The sequence below is a fragment of the Photinus pyralis genome, unplaced genomic scaffold (assembly GCF_008802855.1).
Source record: "Photinus pyralis isolate 1611_PpyrPB1 unplaced genomic scaffold, Ppyr1.3 Ppyr1.4_LG6, whole genome shotgun sequence".
NCBI classification, from domain to species: Eukaryota; Metazoa; Arthropoda; class Insecta; order Coleoptera; family Lampyridae; genus Photinus; species Photinus pyralis.
In genome coordinates this window covers 31,374,706-31,398,219 of record NW_022170663.1, presented here as the reverse complement: position 1 = coordinate 31,398,219, position 23,514 = coordinate 31,374,706, and the positions used below count along the sequence as shown (strand labels likewise).

Here is a 23,514-nt window from a genome sequence, read left to right as displayed (position 1 = left end):
GATGGACCAGGCTGCGTTGGAATTGAAAACAAGTTAAATGTACCTATACTCTTTGTCACTGATTTGGCGAATCGTTTGTATCTAATGCTGTTAAAAGAATCATCATCTTTATTGCCACCATATAAAAAGATTAAATATTATTTCGCACACGTACATAGCCATCTAACCTACGCCATTACCATCTGGGGCCATGCCTCCGCCACGCAGCGAGTACTCAAACTGCAGAAAAATATTATCCGACGTAGGTATGTGCAATGTAGGCGCCTACGATCACTGTCGGCCTCTGTTCAAGAAAATGAAAATCATGACCGTATGTTCATTATATATATAGATTTAAAAAGCGCTAAGGTGAGATCATTTTTACATATATTGCAGATAAGGTGAGATCCATTTGGTAAACCCGAGATCCGTTTTCGGATCTCGCCTTTTTTACTGTGTATATCGAGTCTATTAGCTCGGTCGATCATACAGGAAGCTGAATTTCAATTTTCGCCCGGATCTCAACTTTTAGGTTTTTGTCAAAATTTATACACGCGAAGTTCTTAAATGATCATCTTAGGGGGCGCTGCTTACGTTATATACAATACGTTATATTTTAAATAATGTGAGATCCAAATAAACGGCAACATTGCAAAGCGGTCTACTCGCTTTAAAGTGCGATAGCAAATAATGAAAGAGGTAGCTGTACTATGCGCGCTTTAACGTAAATAATTTGTTCTCTGCTGTCTCGTATGTATTATTCCTAATCCACGTTACGTTATAAGGGCGGATTTGTATTAAAGAGATTAAACTGGTGGATTAAGGAGAAATGTAAAATAACGTTTAGTATATTTTAGTACGCACATTAAATTAAAATAAGAGGGTCATAATGAATTCTAAGGGTATCGGAACTATAAGCTAGGAACACACCTACCACGGTGCCCAATAGGGGAATTTGATACACTTCCGATGACCACTTGTATTTTGATCAAAAGATGTCAAAAAAGTTATTTCTATACCATCGGGAAAAGAACCAAAGATATTACAGCGCTGTCTAAAAAGAGAATTTGGTAAATTGTTTATGATTGATTTTACCAATTAGGTATCGTACGCGTAGTGGAAGAGAGGTACGAAGCAGTTTTATTCTGATTTCTTTGGGTTTGGTGTTTACACATGATTGCAGTATAAGTGCGATGTTTTTGAACCGAAATTGTCACCTCCATGATTTGAACCAATTTGACTAACCAAAGCATCTTTCTTCAAAAATGATCTTTTTACAAATTTCGTTACGAAAAGCTGAACAACCTAATGGTTTACATGTAATCATAAGCAAATAACTTTAGAATTCTTGTGATTACTTTTTACCAACCAGGCAACATACGATACTGGAAGAGAGATAAGAAAACAATTTGATACTGATTTCTTTGGGTTTGGTGTTTATACATGATTGGAGGATGAATTAGATGTTTTTGAACCAACATGGCCACCTCCATGGTTTGAACCAATTTGACTAACCAAGGCATCTTTCTTAAAAAATGAACTTTTTACAGATTTCATTACGAAATACTGAACAACCTAATGGTTTACATGTAATCATAAGCAAATAACTTTAGGGTTCTTGTAATTGCTTTTTACCAACCAGGCAGCATACGGTACTGGAAGAGAAATAAAAAAGCAATTTGATACTGATTTCTTTGGGTTTGGTGTTTATACATGATTGGAGGATGAATTAGATGTTTTTGAACCAAAATGACCAGCTCCATGATTTGAACCAATTTGACTAACCAAGGCATCTTTCTTAAAAAATGAACTTTTTGCAGATTTCGTTACGAAAATAGAGTATTACACTAGGTATTATTTAATTAAATGTTATAATATTTCAAGCCCCGGGTGGCGAATAATGTTAACGCACCGCTTTATCGAAGAAAGAATACGCGAAGGAATCCCACAGGAAGGCTAACAACCTGTTAAGTATTCGCAAAAGATAACGAAATCTATTTTTAAAACAAGTACATTTGACAACACCGCATGATCTCTCCTTACCACACCAATGTCATTTTATACACTATATGATCTCTACTTAAGTGTATTTATTTTTGGATCTCATCCTAACTGCTTTTTATATGGATAATTTTAATTGTATGAATTTCTTTCCCCTCTATAGGGGTAATGATAGAAGAACATATTTCATGTCGTTGGCAACACATTATACACGAATATTTTTAACTTTAAAGGGGGATCTCGACTTATATCAATAATAGATATATATACAGGGTGTCCCTAAAAGGTCTGTACAACGCGCTACCATGGGTTCTTGGTATCAAAATAGGACGATTTAACTCAACTTACCTCTATCCAAAAGTGCTTCGGTAAGGCGCTATCTACCGCCAAAGATTAAAAAAAAATCGTTATTTTTATTTTATCGGAAAATGGTTTTGCCGATTAAAATGAAATTCGGGATGTGAATGTCTAATGTAAAAAGGGTCTTTGTGATATCATCGTTTTGATTGTAGTTGCTATGTAGGTGGTAAATACTGACCATCCACATCTGAAGAGGTCTAAAACTTTTTAACTACTATTTTGACAGTTCTGAATTTTTAGACACTGATAGACAGTTTACTTGCAAGCATTTTTTGTCTCTTGATGAATATCGCTATCTGTGATGGTTTACGAAAAAAAAAAATTTAGGCATGATGAATGGCATGCACCATACATGCGATTGTTCCTCAAAAACCATAAGTGCAAGCAAGAAGTAGGCTATGACGATTTGGAAACCTGTGAGTATACTCCCTAACGCATTGGCGACCATTTCCACGACTGTATCCAAACACTAATAGCATATCAGTTAACTCTGCGTTACTGTATTGAAAGGCCATATTACAATTTTAAGTCTTCAAGCAAAACGTAAATTGTTAAAGTTTAAGAAACAACAAACAAACGTTACGCCACTCTAAGGTTTCACAGCCATCTTCTGATTTTTTGAGGAACAATCGCTTGTACGGTGCATGCCATTCATCATGTCTAAATTTTTTTTTTTTTCGTAAACCATCACAGATAGCGATATTCATCAAGAGACAAAAAATGCTTGCAAGTAAACTGTCTATCAGTGTCTAAAAATTCAGAACCGTCAAAATAGTAGTTAAAAAGTTTTAGACCTCTTCAGATGTGGATGGTCAGTATTTTACCACCTACATAGCAACTACAATCAAAACGATGATATCACAAAGACCCTTTTTACATTAGACATTCACATCCCGAATTTCATTTTAATCGGCAAAACCATTTTCCGATAAAATAAAAATAACGATTTTTTTTTTAAATCTTTGGCGGTAGATAGCGCCTTACCGAAGCACTTTTGGATAGAGGTAAGTTGGGTTAAATCGTCCTATTTTGATACCAAGAACCCCTGGTAGCGCGTTCTACAGACCTTTTAGGGACACCCTGTATATATACAAGTGTGTATCATATATACTTGAAAATAAATCGCAATTTACGACCAATCAGGACCTTAGCTATGGCATACAAACCAGATATGGCCACAATCCCAGCGTCCCAGGACATCGCACTGCACTATTTGAGGATTCTCCCAGGTATATGGCGATCAAGCTATTCTACCATCTCCCACAAGAACTGCGAACACTTACATCAACAAATAAATTTAAAACTCAAGCTAGAACAATCTTCGTTAATAATCCATACTACCGAGTGAACGAATACCTCCAAGGCCTGCGCGACGGCGAATTATTGTAATTTATGTTGTTAGTTCAATTTATATTGCCTGTTTGTAATTTTATACCTTATCGTATGCTGGTGACAACCCAATATTACTTTGTAATCGCTATGGGGATAAAAAAGAAAAAAAAAATTCTGTTATTGAGGAACAACGCTATTCCACTTGCTAACTCTGGATGTTTCTCCAATGTTATGCGAAATTTTAGTTTGCCAGTGTTGTGAGTTGATGATATTGTGTTACGTCCTGAAAAAGCATGGGGAAACAGCAAATTATCCGCAATGACGTTTTCGTGCATAAAACCTGGCGGAGAATACAATTGATCGGCTGTACGTCCTTTTCACGGTTTAAAAAAATATATTTCTTTGCTCCAAAGGCCGTGAGGAACACAAGTATCAAGTATGTCGATATCTTCAACTACAATAGTAACTGAGTCAAACGATTGGGATGCAGCAAAAGCAGAACGAACGATGAGGAGGTCTGCATCTGATTGTGCTTGGTCGACAGTGAAACCCACCTCTGAGAATGAATTTTTGAGAAGTACAATGAAATTAGCCTTGTTCTTCTCATTGCCAAGAAATTTCTGTCATAACGTCGGTACGGTGTTCTTATCGAATTGTACTTCTGTCGACTGATGTTTCTTCGTGCGACGCAAACGATGCCAAGACTTAGTTCCTGCGACATCGGGATCTTCTGAGCAGCCGTCTCGTAAAGACAACACTAATACGTAGATGTTCTTTTATCCCCCCCCACACGGTTACTATCTTTTATCCCTGCACAGTATTCTCGAAAGTGAACACTCTGATTTTATGAATCTATAGAGAATTAGTATTAGTTTCGTAGCGCTGTAAAATCTTAATTAATGAATAAAATTGAAAAAGTTTGTAATAAAAAATATTCCTTGAAAACCCCTCTATAAAAATGATCTGAAGTTATTTTTTTGTAAAATGACCATAAAAAAAGTTATAACGACCAATTGAAATTTTTTTACAAAATGTTCAATTTTCGTTTATAACTTTGTTACTTTTGGATATAGGACTAAAAGTTACCGGACCAAATCTGTAGAGAATTTTATTCATATTCAAATATGTCTGAATCGAGGTCTGAATAAATTTTTTGTAAGGCCAATAGTTTGTCAGATAAACCATAAAAACCATTTTCACCCCTTTTTTCAAGATGGCGGCCTCGGGACAAGGGCTGCAACCCCACAAACTTGGATTTAACTTTAAACTAACTTAATGTAACTTTTCAATGGACTAGTAGTCATCTACCTAATTAATTAATCTCTGTGTTGATTGATGGATTATCACCATTACAATGCCAATTCAAATAATGACATCACCCTCTCCTCTACTAAATTACGTTATATACAAATGTTTCAACGCTTTTTACTCTCACTGTGAAGGATTTAAATTGAATTTCATGAATACGTTAAGTACGACCATTTTCTTTAATCGCATGTTACGTTTGTGTCGACAAATGATTGGTAGGGTCCAAAATCAGTCTGCGATCTACAACACGACGTTAAAAGATGACCACAATACAACAATCTGGGGAACAGGTGAACTGAAAATGGAGGGAAACCAGAGGAAAATGGTCTCTGCGGAGAGCCATGCCGCCCAGTGACTAAAACCCCTCACACAAAGGATCACTCAGCATCAGTCAAATAGACAGAAACCACTTAAGGCGTATTTGATTCCGACCACAGCCGGCTATAATTACAAGCCATGCTGAGAAGTTTGGCAACGTTGTCCGAAAATCAATCGGTGGGCCGATATAAGTTTTAATGACGTCTTGTTTCTCTTGAAAAATGGCATTTTTCCTCTCTCCTGTGTTTCGCCTTGATGGTTTTAATAGAGAAGAAAGATACTTAGGCAGCTTACAATTGTACATATATTTTATTTATTTACAAAAATGGATAATAACATTTTTATTTGACTTTAAAATTCGGAACACTGTAAATTGGTAACTGCATTATAATGTGTTTTCCATCGAGATCTCCGAAATTGGTAAACTTCTGTCGAAAGTGGTCGAGGTGAAGCACACGCTTGAGCACTTAATTTCTGCGAAAGGACTGTAAATCGCTCAGCATCAGCGAGGATTTATCAACGACCAGGTGTGATTCGGAACGGCAGACTTTAAGCCGGTCGCTACTCCAGTGGGTCTAGGTACGAAGCTTTTAAAGAGGAGAGCACCGTAGACTTCAAATTTCCATACCATGAACTCCTGGGAATAAGTCGGAAGGTTCCTTCAGAAAATCGGCTTGACATGCCCGTGCTAGAATACCTGAAATACAAACTAATTGTGTTTTTTCACGATAAACACTTACCGTACTTACGTACCACGTAGTGTGTAGGTCATATTTGAGCTTGTACAGGTACTTTGAACAAATACAAGTGCTTGTAAAGGGTCCAGTAAGGAGTAGTCTGCTTTAGAGGTTATGACAACAAATCGATATATTTCGTTTAGCAACTTACCTGAATAATAATTTCTGTTCATTCCATACGGAGTAACACAAATTGTCGCAATCTCGCTCTGTTAAAACAGTGAAATAGGAATATTACACCCAAAACACATAAAATACACCTGAACTCTGCCAAGTTGAATTAGGAAATCGGCCTACCATGCAGTGTTGCCATAATTCTCAGCACGGCTTGTAATTATAGACGGTTGTGTTCCGACTGACCGTTGATTCTGTCAAAAAAATGTAAATGCTCGGGCGTACTTGGGTGGGATGGTGGAAGTTAAGCGATGTCGCCCGCAGACGGTATCGGTGGGAGGTAAAGAAGCCACCGAAAAAGGCAAAGAAGAAACCTGACAAGAGGAAGAAAAGCGATTCAAGATGGCAACTACAATATTATAAAACCTGAGATTTAAGGGCAACTATAGTGAATGCCTGACTTCCCCAAATAAGTAAAACCCTAAGAAAGACGAGCAAAGGAGCTTTCAGACAGTGAGGCTGCACTCAAAGGCTCAAATCAAACTTGTCTGGAAGCACATTCGGACCCCGCAGGCAAGATCGCTGACGAACTGGGTAAATAAGACGCCAATGCCAATATGACTGAAACCCTATTTTGGGATGCAAAAAAACCACATAAATAAGTCATTCTAAACAGTATATGAGGAATATGCAACCGGAACTGACTGTCGCAGTGAAAGGCTAGGAATAATTGACCCTTCCCAAGATTAAACAAACACCCAAACAGGGCTATTCACGAGGCTATTCACTGGTCATCTTTCTCTAAAACACCATCATGATAAAGACTGATGTCTCAATTCTGTTCGGTTTTGCGTATGACGTCACGCGGTAAGTACAGTTCACTTTACCCCCATACACTTAGACAAAGATCATACTAGATCTTTGACTTGACTTAGATGAGAAATAAGGGAAAATAATGAAAATTGTACTCATTTTCTATTTTAAAATACAAATAAGCGTCGAAATAAAACACAGGACTGCCAAGGATTTAAAATGTGGTCAGTGTGATTACGAAACCAATAACAATACCGCTTAGTATAATAGTTCCAATTAAAACAATCAAGTTACCTTTGATTGAAATTTTGAAAATTGACGGAGTGAGTTCTTTTAACAACAAAAAAAGTTTAACTTTGACCGTTCCACCGTCCCACATCTGGTACAGAAGAACATTTGATTGTCTTTGTTGTTCGTCCACTTTATTTCCGAACCTACCTTAAATAATATCGTTCCATGTACGGTTTCATTACATTCATCGGATGTCAACGTCCGCGACCGCGTCATTATCCGGACCCGAAATACCACAACAATTGCAAGGTGGGAAACGAAAGCATTGAAGATCACATGAGCGCTTTTTTATACGATCCCAAGGTCCAAATCATGCCATTCGTTTACATTGGACTCGGTCAAGGCGCTTGGACGGACCTTGATCACCTTGTTTCCATCAACTTTACACATACTCTTCAAATAACGAAGCCTAATTTAAAAAACGGTGATACATTTATGTACCTCGAGAGTTAGGTACCTAATTAAAATTATAAATCTTTCTGAATTACATCAACCGGAACTTTCGCTCATCGGCAGCGTAAAAGACAAAAAAATCGACCGTTTTATTGCCTAAAAGATACTTTTCGGTACCTCTGGATCTCTGGATTTCGTTCACAAAAAAAACATACGATCATTTCAACATTTTTAGTACAAAGTACATTCCTTTCCAAAATAAATTACAAGGACAAACGAAGCGATACCTAATACCTATAAAAAAACTGTCAAAAATATTTATACCGAGTGTCCATGCGAAATTTCGCAATTTAGAAAATACGGAAGAAAATACGAAAACCTTCGTTGTAATCCTTATTTTCTGTTCACCCATGGATACATTGAAAAATAAGGGTACGAACTAAGCAAAAATATATGCATCTACAGGGTGCTCAATTGCTTTACACACCATAGGTATTTCAATGGTAGTTTCATTATATTGAAATATTTTCTCCGCTAATTATTTTACAGCAAAGTTATAAATTATTTTTTTGTAGATTGTAAAATTCAGCGTGTAATTTTTGTTGTGGGAAATCGAAGAATTTAAGGAAATTATAAATCAGCATTTTAATAAAAATCACTAGTGTCGTGAAATTATTGAAACAAAAATTACTTTTCCCGTTTCCTGAATTGAAAAATAATAAATGTGTACACAGAATTTTGCAAGCTACAAGAAGCCTATTTACAACTTTGCTCTAAATTGATTAGGGGTGGAAATATTTCGACATACAGAAATTAGCATTGAAATCCCTATGATTTCTACACCCTGTATATTGTTGGAACATTAGTTACCACCTTTGACTATCAGAAACGAGACGCTATTGTGACATAACAAAACACAAATAAATCTGACGTTTAACCATAGTCGAAACGAAAAGCTAACAAAACCCACTCGAATTGATGTCATCTTCGTTACTAAGACAATTGATTATATACTCGTAGTGTACCTATAATCAATGCTAAAGAGGCATGTTTCTATTCAGTTCGTATTTCTATAGTTATGCATAATAAATTATGTTTTCCAGAATTAATTGAAGAACCCAGACGTTGTGTAAGTTTTGATAATATTATGCCCAAGCGTAAGCGTCAAATTTATTTGTGTTTTGGTTCTTGATACAATTGCAATTGTTTCTTGATAGTTTTCTTAAATTAAAGCCAACTAAACATAACCATACAACAGACAAACTGTCCTTATTTTCCGGTGTAGAATTCAATACGAAATTTGACATAAATTATTGGGCACCCTGTATACATTTTTGAAGATTTATTTTTATATTACGCAAAACTCAGGCCGTATTTAAGGACTTCTTGAAAATAGAGGGTCCATTTCGTTTAGAAAGGGAAATTTGTTTACTGAAGGGGTATATGCTAATACCATATCCGAGCGTCTGGCAGCAATTTCGCGGATGGCGCAGCTCTCTACTATTTCGTTAACGTAACCCTCATCAAAAACTTAAACTCGCCGCACACGCTCCAAACAAATTGACTCAAAATGCTCGCAAATTCTTAGAATCTAAATAAAAAAAGAATAAAATTTTTTTCTTAATGATTAAAATTGTCACGTTACCTCTAACAATTATGTACCTTTATCTTTCTCAAATAAACGATAAGCTTAATAAATCATATCGAAACTGTGACATTCGCATTAATGAGCACCTTGATAACAAATACAATTGAGGTACAAAAATTCCTTAATCTAACAATTCCAGGAAATAGTGTTATCATTTATAAAGAAAGTAAACAAATACGATCTTGACTACACGCTCGATTCGTAAAATTGTTTTGTGTTAAATCATAATTAGGCCCACGACATTGATTAGAAAAAAATAATTTTAATGAGCATAATTAGACAATTACACACTCGAATTCATTCCTACTTACTGTTTCAAAACTACAACACCCCAACTGACATTGTTTACACAGCAATATATTTCGTTAGTTCTTTTTTTAATTTGATAGCTTATAGATCTGGCGCCTCGAGTCTTCCGATTTTTGCGACACTCAACTCGTCTGACCCACTCCCAAAAACTCTTTCGCTAAATGCACAATCTGGTAAGACAGAAGAGTAAACCTGGAGTGCTCCCAAAACGGAGTCTCTTGGTCACAGGTCACAGTCGGCACCTACCTCACCAGCTAGCGGCAAATTTCGGTTTTTCTGGAATATTTTCGTAAGTAATCGGAATTTCCTGGTTTTCTGTATAGCACGATAAGAACCGTTTCATTGCGCATCTTTTCTCTAATTTGACGATTGGTGTATCTTCTATGGTTTCGAAGATCCCCATGATAAACATCCTTATCTTGGACACAGGGTATGAGGTGTTCAATTTAAATAAGCATCAACTTCCGGCGTAACCGGAAACTCGAAAATATTTGAGATGAATTTCTCTTATTGACATCAGTATATTTCCAAATTCTCAGTAGATATAAATAGCCGGAATTCGTCGTGGAACACCCTGTGTATGGTATCTTAATTTAAGTCCAAACTGAATCTCGTAAAACTTGGAATCTTAATAACTAATTTGAATTGTTTGAATACTACAGATATCACTGAAATCTTTAAATAGTTGCCTCTTTTTTAAACATTAGGTTTTTCCGAGGGTTTTTCAAGCATGACAATCTAAACCTCAGAACATTTAAAGTTAGTTAATTTTTCTGAAAATCTGATTTTTTTAACTTAACTGGAAATACAATTATCTATATATTAAAATTTTGTTAGGTTGGTAATGCTAGCGTAGGGACAATTTAATTTCTTACTAGAAAGTAGGAATCTATGCCTATACGCAAATTAACCTAAAGCGACCTCGTGACGAGTGTGGAGACGAAAAGAACGGGCAACGTCCGCTATCCTTTTGAAGAAATGAACTTGCCTTTTCCTTAAACCGATATTTATAATTTAAAAAATTCAAAAAATAATCTTTTGGTTGTTCTATTTTTTAACGAGAATGTAATATACTATATATTTTTTATTAACGTCTACAGGGTGTTCTATTGAAAAAAATCTGTCCGATAATTTTTTTACATGACTCCGTATACTTATTCTGAAAACGTAAGATTAATCACAATCATTATAAACGCACTTTTACACACATATTTTTCTGTATCTCTTTTTAACGAAAGTATTGGGTCAAAAATTGTCTGAAATTGATAATTTTTTGATTTTCCCCCGTGTCTCTTCAGCGAGCGAATATTTTCAAATTTTGATTATACCATTTTAATCCTAATGATTCAATAAACAGGTTTAAAAAGCACTGTTGGATGAGCAGGACAGTTGAATTTATGAGGTTTGCGGTAGAGGGTTTCCATTACATGCACTATGCGCATTTGTGTCTGTGAGAGTTAGGGTGTTTGTGTGTGCGAGGTAAATTTAAAACTTCTTAAAAAGACTGGTAGGGAAAAGCTATAAGATGCTCTACTACTGGTGTATTCTGTTGTATTATGTGATGTATTGTTGGGTACATGTGGAAGATCAGCTGTGGCTGAACATGTTACCCTTTGGGCTTGTACCAATAAACGTATTATTATTATTATTATTATGGTCGGTGTTTCTTGTGAGAACTCAGGTCTAGCCTGGTTAACTAATCGCACGGATTAAAATCAAGTAACGATCAGTGTCTGTGTCTGTGTCTGGTGAAGTTATGTAGGGTCCTAAAAAAAAAAAAATTACACACGTACATTAAAAATCTAGGGATAGTATGTAATTCATACTTACCAACATACATATTGATGGGTACAATAAGCCAACGCTATCAGGAAAGAGGAAAACAAAACAAAACAAAAATCATTATAATAATTCCTGTAATTTTATTAAATGGAGTTTATTGTGTAAGTGTTTCTTTGGCTTTGCGTTTGGGTTGAATACGAGTGGGTTGTGATAACGTGGTGTGCTTCGGTGAAGAAGGAGTTTTGTGTTTTTTAACTGTGCTAGGACGTGTAACTTTATTGGGTGGACCTGTTATTATTATTATTATGGTCGGTGTTTCTTGTGAGAACTCAGGTCTAGCCTGGTTAACTAATCGCACGGATTAAAATCAAGTAACGATTAGTGTCTGTGTGTGTGTCTGTGTCTGGTGAAGTTATATATTATTATTATTATTATTCTAGCCTGGTTAACTAATCGCACGGATTAAAATCAAGTAACGATTAGTGTCTGTGTGTGTGTCTGTGTCTGGTGAAGTTATATATTATTATTATTATTATTATTAATAGCGTATATAAAGAAAAAAAAATATGCCCCTTTAACATCTAACGTGAGTTTAATAACATATTAACTTTTGACCTAATTGTCTTGAATTTTTTTAAATCGTACTACACTCTTAAACCTAAATGGGAATGAGTTCACAAACTGAAGCTTTGATATGACGACAAATATACAATCCAACTCATTCAAAACATAAAAGAACATTTCCAATTAAGCTTCGTTGAAATACACATACAAAACTTAATTTTCTACTTGAAATTCTTTACACATCACAGTAATGATTTAGTCTTTAACTGGTAAGAAATACAAGAAATAAATTTAGAATACCACTAGTCCGTAGATATGCAGAGATTTCTACGTGATGAATTCATTACCCTAGGGCAAGGTCAGCGCTCTTGGTAATTGCAGCTGCTTTATGAGACATGGACAAACTCCAAGCAGCGTTGACAATTGGAAAGAAATGCAACTCATCTCAAATTAATAGGTTTATACAGGCTAGTATGAGAATATTTCATCGTAGATCGTTAATGAAACTGTCAAGAATTGGAATTTATCATTTGCTATTGTAAGTTGGTTTAATTGTTTCATTTTCATTTTGATACTCGTTCCCTCGCCTGTTCCGTAAACGAATTCTGAAATGGGGCCGTTACAATTATATTGCGTTCGCATGCACGCATTGTGTGATGTAAGTAATTATTAAACGTCATGCAAAATTATAAACGTCTTTAGTAAAATCAATACCTGAAAAATTAATTACATAGCTACACTTGGTTGCTGTATTAAATCATATATTTTCCGAGATATTTTCAAGTCAAGCACAACCTGTTCTTGTAAAGCCCGATACAAACGCTATTTGCGAGAAGGCAGTTTATTAACAATTTCGCACCGACAACAAATGCGGCAAACCTCAAAAGCAGTCAGAAATTCAAACGTGTGGATAGTCTTTGCTTTGGTTTATATAGACTTGCAAGCGTTTATGGCCGCCTCCTGGCCGATCCATCGAGTGGCGGTCTTTGGTCAGAAATCAAACTTCAACGGGAATCTGTCGCAAGCGCTTACGACGCGCTCGTACGTTTGTGATACGTTTAGAGTTTGCGGAAAGTGCCAAGTGTGCGGATCCGGCATAAAATAATAGTTAAACAAACTTCGAACTAAAGTCACTAGATATAGAAAGTACCGCAATCATCCGCCATTTTTGGGCAAATTTGCTGCCAACTTAAAAAAATTGACAAATAAAATCTGAATAGCTGTAATTTTTTATAACCTAACTTCATAGTAGTGTTTTATAAAAATATATACAGATATCTCCAAACAGGTGGAACAATCCCTAACATTAAAGTTACTAGAATCTGGTAACTTCCGCCATTTTTGGGCAAAAATCATGCGTTCTCTCTCTAACACACGAGCCCAATGGATTGCGGTACTTTCTATATTTAGTGACTTTACTTCGAACTAAAGTCACTAAATATAGAAAGTACCGTAATCCATTGGACTCGTGTGTTAGAGAGAGAACGCATGATTCTTGCCCAAAAATGGCGGAAGTTACCAGATTCTAGTAACTTTAATGTTAGGGATTGTTCCACCTGTTTGGAGATATCTGTACTTAGATCATATTGATCTAAGTATCTGTATATATTTTTATAAAACATGACAGTACTATGAAGTTAGGTTATAAAAAATTACAGCTATTCAGATTTTGTCAATTTTTTTAAGTTGGCAGCAAATTTGCCCAAAAATGGCAGATGATTGCGGTACTTTCTATATCTAGTGACTTTACTTCGAACCTTGCGATAGCGCCACCTTTCGGAGGCCCCACATTGCGCGTAAAGTCCGAATTTCTCCAGTTCTATTTGAAGGTTTTCGGATTTGAAAGGCATTTATTATACCATTGAATTTATAACAAATTCAATGATTACACTCGGCGGTCGCACCGCACTCACAAAACCGGCAATCAAAATTCAAAATCACTCCTAGATTCAGATCCACAAATACGCGCGTGTTATTTGCGTCTCTTTGAATGATCTTATTGTGGAAAGTTAATTTATAATGTTTTTGAATCCGAGCCAACGATGATAAGCGATTGGGTAGTATTTTTAAGAACATATTCTTCGCTAAAATAAACCGGCAGGTACTTCAACCTTGATTTTTGGATTGAGCTACATACGTAGTTCGGAAAGTGTGCCTCAATGTAGAAAGCTATGAAAGCAACTAACCTAAAAAATTCGACAGATGTTAAATGTCTTTCAAAATTTTGCAATTTAATCGAATTAAAAGCGCACTATTTTCTCTGAAAGACACCGGTTTATGAATCATAAAATGCCGACTTTTCGTAACTCATGAAACAGATTGATGTGACTTTATGTTTCATGTTTTCTTTAAATAACTTTCAACTTTAGTCGTTTTTCTAATGTTGCGATTTTGAATATTTGATAACCCTCCGAATGGAACTTATCTATCACCCACAAACAGTACCTATCTTATATTTTTCCGCTGTTCCTAAAAAAGTCAAATGTCAAGTTAGCTCCGCCCATACATTTTTAATTAGATGAAACCACATATGATTAGTGCTGTTTTGTGCTCGAAAATTGCGGTGAAAAAAAAGAAAGAATGAAAAAATTCGTGATTCAATATTTCGAAAACGTATGAAATTTAGCATGCTGTGTGCTGTCGGGATGCGCGGCAACACGGGAAGTTGTTAATTAGCACATATTTCTCTATTAAGTCATTTAAATGAGCAAGTTTCAAATAAGGTGGAAGAAAGTGCGATTCTTTCAAACATTAATAGGTAGACCTTCTACTGACCCACAATTTCTAATTCCGAAACGGCATTTTAATATTTGATGGTTTATAGTCTGATTTATAGTGGTTGAAGTTCAATACAATAATTACATGTTTAATGAGTCGAGGAGGATAAAGTTATTTACTCCTATACTTACTACCTGGCTTACTACTAATGTGTACAGGGTGTCCCAATTTCGATGGGTACACTTTTCCTTGTGCTTTACGCGCGAATAATCGTAGTTTTCGCCTAATTGTCCTATTGCTTCACACGTGATTTTCTTTTGACTCGTACGGACACGTTCGTGAATTCGCGCTCCAATTTCCCGCGGAATACCCGAAAAATGTTTATTTTGGACCACTCCACTCATCTTACACTCTCGTGAGTATTAGCCGAATGCAGCTATTTCTCCGGAGGGTATCCCTACCCTTGCGAATTCACTAAGACCGCCCACATAATGGCGCTAATTTGTTTAAGCGGACATTCTTTCCCCAATAGCCAATCGGCTTCTTTTAGCACAACGAATCACGCGCTCGTAAAAGCTATCTATCAAAACCCACGGCTCTTTTTTAATTGCAACATAACGATTTTAACCAAGCTCTATGAGTGCATCATGAGTTTAAGAGTTCTCTTTTGTTATTTAGTTGTTAAAAATCTAAATTTACAACACGCTTAACGAAAACGGTACAACCTTCATTAAACAGCAACAATAATAACGACATTCCTTGGGTCGTAAACACTCCAAGTACTGATTGTTCCACTAGCTTGATCCACATGGTTGAAAAGGACGGTCAGTACAAACTCCTAGGTCTCATATAATGAATGGCTACTTTGATTCGAAGTTCAAATAGGGTGACTTAAAATTAGATGCCTTTAACTTAATAGTTTCTAAAGGTGCCTTTAGTGCGACGGTGATTTCTGTTATTGGTCGAGAACGGTCACGTGATCTAAGAGCCGTGAAGGGATATCTCGATTCGCGAGTCTTTAGAGGTCAACAAAACGACGTTCCTGCTTTTGGCCACAATAAAACATAGATAAATAATATTTCCGAGAATATTTCAATATATGAAAGTAAATATATTATTTCCAGTAAAACGCATAGGTAATCTGTTCACGTATCAAGATAACAATTTTCCTGTTATTGATGATGAGACAATGTTACGAAGTAAACGAGGCATGATGTTGTTATTTACACGTTCTCGTTCTTCAAACGATCGAATGACCAATTACTAGAGCAATTACCCAAATCCCCGTCCCACTTAAGAAACCTTAAGTCGTAAATTACGTAAATGTTAGCTATATAGGCAAATCGAATTATGATTCAGTTCAGTTCCCACATCGATGCGTTCTTGTTATGTTATAAATTGTCAGTGATAAATTGCAATAACTGTCTTAAATTAATCCAGTTTAAGACTGTTGTACATTGAATGTTAATTAAATAAATGAACGACGTAATTAAATTGACGTCACAGTAAGTATTTTGTAAATTTCAAAAGCACGAACATTTTGGAAGTCAGTGATTGCTCGTCCTGCTTGCGGCTGTACTACCTTGATGAGTATATTGAGGTGGGAATTTTGTAAATATTATCTTAAAATCAGAAAATTCGTACGCAAAAACGTAGATAAAGCCGCAAGGTCGCTTCTTCTGTCTGTCTTGGTTCCTAAGAAGAAAATAGAAACGCAAAAAAATAATACAGGGTGTCAAATTTTTCACAATTTTATAGGACATCTCCATAATTATTAGTGTCAAAATTGTTAATTTCAAAATGGCCCTATATTTATTTATTTAAAATAGATATCCAAAAATGCGAGCCAAAAATGTTTATTGCAAAATAATGATTTTTGAGTAATCTGCCGTTTCAAAACAAGTACTTACACCGAGACTTACACGTAGTCAGGTAAAAAGTTATCAAACCATTTTTAAAATAAAGTACCCTATAGGTAAATTTAATTAAAAAATTATCAAAGTCCTCGTTTGAGATCGAAGGGACTTCAGCGCATTTTTGTGTGGCAGATCAGTATTCTATTAGCCACTTTCGATTCAACCATCAAAAACAGATCTTGTCGAAGGCTACTACATTCACTAACCGCTTCCCACTTTCCTCGTGCACCCGCAATTCGCTTTTAAAGATTTGACTCCACCATCAGGAAGATCGTGTCGGGGGCTACCACATTCCCTTTGACGGTACCCACTTCCGACGTTCGGTTCACCCGCAATTCGCGTTTGAAGATTTGACTCCACCATCAGGAAGATCGTGTCGGGGGCTACCACATTTCCTTTGACGTTACCCCCTTCCGACGTCCCGTTCGCCCGCAATTCGCGATTGAAGATTTGACACCACCATCAGTGAGATCGTGTCGCGGGCTACCACATTCCCTTTTACGGTACCCACTTCCGACGTCCCGTTCACCCGCAATTCGCGTTTGAAGATTTGACTCCACCATCAGGAAGATCGTGTCGGGGGCTACCACATTCCCTTTGACGGTACCTCCTTCCGACGTCCCGTTCACCCGCAATTCGCGTTTGAAGATTTGACTCCACCATCAGGAGATCGTGTCGCGGGCTACCACATTCCCTTTTACGGTACCCACTTCCGACGTCCCGTTCACCCGCAATTCGCGTTTGAAGATTTGACTCCACCATCAGGAAGATCGTGTCGGGGGCTACCACATTTCCTTTGACGGTACCCCCTTCCGACGTCCCGTTCACCCGCAATTCGCGATTGAAGATTTGACTCCACCATCAGTGAGATCGTGTCGCGGGCTACCACATTCCCTTTTACGGTACCCACTTCCGACGTCCCGTTCACCCGCAATTCGCGTTTGAAGATTTGACTCCACCATCAGGAAGATCGTGTCGGGGGCTACCACATTCCCTTTGACGGTACCTCCTTCCGACGTCCCGTTCACCAGCAATTCGCGTTTGAAGATTTGACTCCACCATCAGGGAAATCGTGTCGGGGGCTACCACATTTCCTTTGGACGGTACCCCCTTTCCGACGTCCCGTTCACAAGCAATTCGCGTTTGAAGATTTGACTCCACCATCAGTGAGATCGTGTCGCGGGCTACCACATTCCCTTTTACGGTACCCACTTCCGACGTCCCGTTCACCCGCAATTCGCGATTGAAGATTTGACTCCACCATCAGGAAGATCGTGTCGGGGGCTACCACATTCCCTTTGACGGTACCTCCTTCCGACGTCCCGTTCACCAGCAAATCGCGTTTGAAGATTTGACTCCACCATCAGGAAGATCGTGTCGGGGGCTACCACATTCCCTTTTGACGGTACCTCCTTCCGACGTCCCGTTCACCAGCAATTCACGTTTGAAGATTTGACTCCACCATCAGTGAGATCGTGTCGCGGGCTACCACATTCCCTTTTACGGTACCCACTTCCGACGTCCCGTTCAACCGCAATTCGCGTTTGAAGATTTGACTCCACCATCAGGAAGATCGTGTCGGGGGCTACCACATTCCCTTTGACGGTACCTCCTTCCGACGTCCCGTTCACCCGCAATTCGCGTTTGAAGATTTGACTCCACCATCAGGAAGATCGTGTCGGGGGCTACCACATTCCCTTTGACGGTACCCCTTTCCGACGTCCCGTTTACCCGCAATTCGTGTTTGAAGATTTGACTCCGCCATCAGGAAGATCGTGTCGGGGGCTACCACATTCTCTTTTACGGTACCCACTTCCGACGTCCCGTTCACTCGCAATTCACTTCTATTGGCGGCACGAGAAAGAGAGACAGCGATTCGTGATTTACGAAACGTTAAACCGCGTGAGTTCGCAACGGAAGGTAAAAGGCGCCTGACTACTTCTCGAAGACGCGCGCGCCGCCTCGCAAAAGGTCGTTAATTTCGCCCCTATGACAAAAAACAAAATTCCGCCACGCAGGAGTTGTGCGCGTTTACAACATCTTTCCGACGACACCAATTTCAAAAGAATCGGACCAAAACTGTAGTAGAAGATAGGAAAAAACTGAAAAACCTTCACGTTAGTATACTACGCTCGAGGATGACGCCCAGATGTCGCCAACCCCACATCATGTAGCCATGTCCCTAAGGTTGACAAATTTCACGGCCCTGTAGATACACGTACACCCGTTGCCTTTCTACAAGAGTTCTTCTACGCGCCCACATTTGCTGCCAGCCAGCCAGCCAGCCAGCCAGCCAGCCAAAGTGAGATTAAAAGCTACTTTTTACAAAAAAAATTTTTTGCAAAAATGCGCTAAAAAGATAGGTAATATCTTAAATTCCATCTTCAATCTTCAAAAATATAACAGGGATAATATTCAAAAAAGATTCAAAGATTTTAAAAAATTTAGAATAGTACAAGAAAATTTTAAAAATATTACCTATTACTTTTTTAGATATTTTTTGAGTCTCATGAATCAATATTGAATTTTTTTAATTTTTTAATGATATATTTTTGAAAGGAGATTTAATATGCTATATTTTTTTTATTACAATATACAATATGTTCCATTAAAAAAATAAAGTTATGTCTTATAACTTTTTAGCGCATTTTTGCAAAAAATTTTTTTTGTAAAAAGTAGCTTTTAATCTCACTTTGGCTGGCTGGCTGGCTGGCAGCAAATGTGGGCGCGTAGAAGAACTCTTGTAGAAAGGCAACGGGTGTACGTGTATCTACAGGGCCGTGAAATTTGTCAACCTTAGGGACATGGCTACATGATGTGGGGTTGGCGACATCTGGGCGTCATCCTCGAGCGTAGTATACTAACGTGAAGGTTTTTCAGTTTTTTCTATCTTCTACTACAGTTTTGGTCCGATTCTTTTGAAATTGGTGTCGTCGGAAAGATGTTGTAAACGCGCACAACTCCTGCGTGGCGGAATTTTGTTTTTTGTCATAGGGGCGAAATTAACGACCTTTTGCGAGGCGGCGCGCGCGTCTTCGAGAAGTAGTCAGGCGCCTTTTACTTACCTTCCGTTGCGAACTCACGCGGTTTAACGTTTCGTGAATCTCGAATCGCTGTCTCTCTTTCTCGTGTCGCCCATAGAAGTGAATTGCGAGTGAACGGGACGTCGGANAATGTGGTAGCCCGCGACACGATCTCACTGATGGTGGAGTCAAATCTTCAATCGCGAATTGCGTGTGAACGGGACGTCGGAAGGGGGTACCGTCAAAGGAAATGTGGTAGCCCCCGACACGATCTTCCTGATGGTGGAGTCAAATCTTCAAACGCGAATTGCGGGTGAACGGGACGTCGGAAGGGGGTACCGTAAAAGGAATGTGGTAGCCCGCGACACGATCTCACTGATGGTGGAGTCAAATCTTCAAACGCGAATTGCGGGTGAACGGGACGTCGGAAGGGGGTACCGTCAACGGGAATGTGGTAGCCCCCGACACGATCTTCCTGATGGTGGAGTCAAATCTTCAAACGCGAATTGCGGGTGAACGGGACGTCGGAAGGGGGTACCGTCAAAGGAATGTGGTAGCCCCCGACACGATCTTTCTGATGGTGGAGTCAAATCTTCAAACGCGAATTGCGGGTGAACGGGACGTCGGAAGTGGGTACCGTAAAAGGGAATGTGGTAGCCCGCGACACGATCTCACTGATGGTGGGGTCAAATCTTCAAACGCGAATTGCGGGTGAACGGGACGTCGGAAGTGGGTACCGTAAACGGGAATGTGGTAGCCCGCGACACGATCTCACTGATGGTGGAGTCAAATCTTCAATCGCGAAATGCGGGTGAACGGGACGTCGGAAGGGGGTACCGTCAAAGGAAATGTGGTAGCCCCCGACACGATCTTCCTGATGGTGGAGTCAAATCTTCAAACGCGAATTGCGGGTGAACGGGACGTCGGAAGTGGGTACCGTAAAAGGGAATGTGGTAGCCCGCGACACGATCTTCCTGATGGTGGAGTCAAATCTTTAAAAGCGAATTGCGGGTGCACGAGGAAAGTGGGAAGCGGTTAGTGAATGTAGTAGCCTTCGACAAGATCTGTTATTGATGGTTGAATCGAAAGTGGCTAATAGAATACTGATCTGCCACACAAAAATGCGCTGAAGTCCCTTCGATCTCAAACGAGGACTTTGATAATTTTTTCCTGTCCCCGTATACATATTTTGAAAACCGCACATTGTTATAAAGAAACCGAGAAAGAAATTGCTGTATAAAATATTTTTCTGTATCACATTCAACCTCGCATTCAACTAAGAAAATATGTATAGTGTCATTCTGACACTCGTTCTGACATTTGACAATTTTTTTTATTTTCCCCCTCGTTCTCCCCTGTATCTCTTCGAGCAAATATTTTCAAATTTTGATTTTACCATTTCAAGTTTGACCCAAAAACAGCACATGACGCTTATATTAGTTTTTTGATAGCACCGTTGAGTGAAGGATTTTACTCAATGATAGCACTAATATTACAGAGATCCCTATAAGTGTCGGCAAGCTATTACTACTACCACAGATTTAACTACTACTACCTACTTACATGGGATTTTATACACAAGTTGTATAAGTAGCGTGAAATTTCATAAATTTGCAAAAAGGTGTCTAGATCGAGGTCTAGATACTCTTGAAGACCTTTGAAAATTCTTTAATAAAATACTCTAAAAGTTTATACGAGAACCTTTATAGGCCCTGGAAGATATTTGAAGCCATTAACCTCTAGCTAAGGGCAACTTGAAGGTTCTTAGGGACCGAGGAGAAAACGTTTTGTAAACTGAAAGCTCTTAAAGTTTCATGAAGGCATGAAGGAGCTATTAAGTGCTTTTTTTAAATTCCAACGTCTCAGGAGACTCCAAAAAAGAGCTCTTGATGATTCTTGAGGTATTTTTTTGTGAATCATGGAAGGCTCTTAGCCTCTACAGCGCTCTTAGAGATACTTGGTAGGGTCTCAAAAATTCAAAAAAATATAAAAAATTGATATATAAAAATATTGATTTAAAAAAGATTTTTTTTTATTTCTTTGTATTTCATTGAACATTCTTTTAATTTTTTTGGATCTTGAAAAAAATTTTTTTCAACAAATTATTCAGCCGAAATTCAGCATAAAAATCTGAAACTTTGCCTTCATTGATCTTGCTTATCTCATATGGCGATCAAGATACTAATGCATCGAATTTGTAACACCCTGTACAGCTAAGCATTTCTCGTGGTCCTTCCTAAATACAATACCTTCACTTGACGTTGTCAAGATTAAGAAACTCCTTTTTTACGTAATACTTTCGTATTGAGGTTTGTACCGAACTTCCTTAATAAACGAAAATCACAATAAACTGTCATTCCCTCAAAACACGAAATTAATTTCCGATTTTAGAGAGCACTCAATACGCACCAACTGGAGCACAACAAACACAGTGATTGATAAGTTTCAGTATGTTTTGAACGAGGTTTTGAAAGAAATTAAAATTCAATGTGAATCTAATAATTCAAATTTTCAACATAAAGCTATCCTTGTCAATGTCAACCCCTCTATTGTCACTCTTATCTCAGGCTTGGCATTATCTATATTTCCTACTCGCACAGAAACACATTGTGCATCTAGTCTTTAAAAAAATGAATGAATACAACAGTCGCTATTGATTCGCACAAATAAAATAATTGCGGTAATTTATTGGTCTTTTAAACTTGTGCCCCGTCGTTGATCTAGACACAAGGTAATTGCCCTCTAAATCACGTCCCCCACACACCACAACAAATAGGATGGCAATGTCTAAGTTACTTCTGTCTATTTAAATAGTATTAGATTTAGACTTATGTATTAATACTTCTGCAGAAAGTCTACATTTTCAAGTACAATGAGTCAAGACTGCGGGAGAGAGAGAGAGAGAGAGAGAGAGAGAGAAAGAGATTAAGTAGTGCTATTTATACTTGGTCCTAATTAATCACATGGAAAGGCCGTTTGGTTTGCAGCTTCTTAGAAATTACCACAAACCTCCTTTGTGGGTTGTTTTTAAAATCGAAATGAGAGAATTACGAATAATTAAGAGAAACTTACTTACTTTAAAAGTTGTTCATTTGTGGAGGTCCTGATATTAAAATTCGCCACACACTTAACAGAAAACAAATTCGAGTCTACTCACAGTCACAGGGTGAATTTAAAGTTACTTTAATTATTGTTGGCTTGATAGTAATTAACAAAACGATTAATAAAATTAACCTTCAAATTGCTTTTGTTTAGGAACTCGAGGAATTTCGTTATTCGGCGTTTTGTGAAGCGCGAACTTTACTAGTCGATAACCAGACCGTCGAGCACGGAATTCATTCACGAAAACGACGAAAATGCACACGATTTTTAAATGAGTTTGACAGCGCACGATTCCAGCTACTTCACGCCATTGCACAGCACGTCGCTCAGTCTGTGTCAACAATTGCCAACAATAAAACAGGAATCTGTGTTTTTATTCGCGAACAGTGTTGTGTTTTCATTGGTCGATATATTTGAAATTTGGAGGGAGTAATGCATTGCACTTGATGCGTATTTATCGCACAGAGTTGTATTTTACTTATATGCTCTCTATTTACTTATATACAACTCTGTGATTTATCGTGACTTCGTAGTTCGTGAGTCATTTTACACCATTACACAGAACTGATGTGAAAACCAGTCGCAATAAATTACTACAGCGCCACTTTGCGGTAGGGAGTGTCAACAGTCACCTGTCATACTTTGTTTGAATTTGATTTTTGATTCTATTTGCCTTTTTGAAAAGAAAAAGCTATAAAACAAAAACATGTCTGGAGGTGGCTGTGCTGTATATGGATGTTATAATGCAACTGTGCGAAATTGTTCGAAATATTTCTTTAGGTTTCCTTTAAATACAGAAATGTAAG

The 23,514-nt window shown here is 37.8% G+C and overlaps 1 protein-coding gene across 1 annotated transcript in view; it reads right to left on the bottom strand.

Moving 5' to 3' along the window:
- Positions 1-23,241, bottom strand: part of LOC116173363 (F-actin-monooxygenase MICAL2-like) — a 51,471-nt gene extending 28,230 nt beyond the window's left edge. Inside the window, exon 1 of the mRNA XM_031490782.1 lies at positions 22,683-23,241. The gene's annotated coding sequence lies outside the window, so the exon portion shown is untranslated. The remainder of the gene's footprint in view (positions 1-22,682) is intronic.
- Between the last annotated feature and the right edge of the window lie 273 nt (positions 23,242-23,514).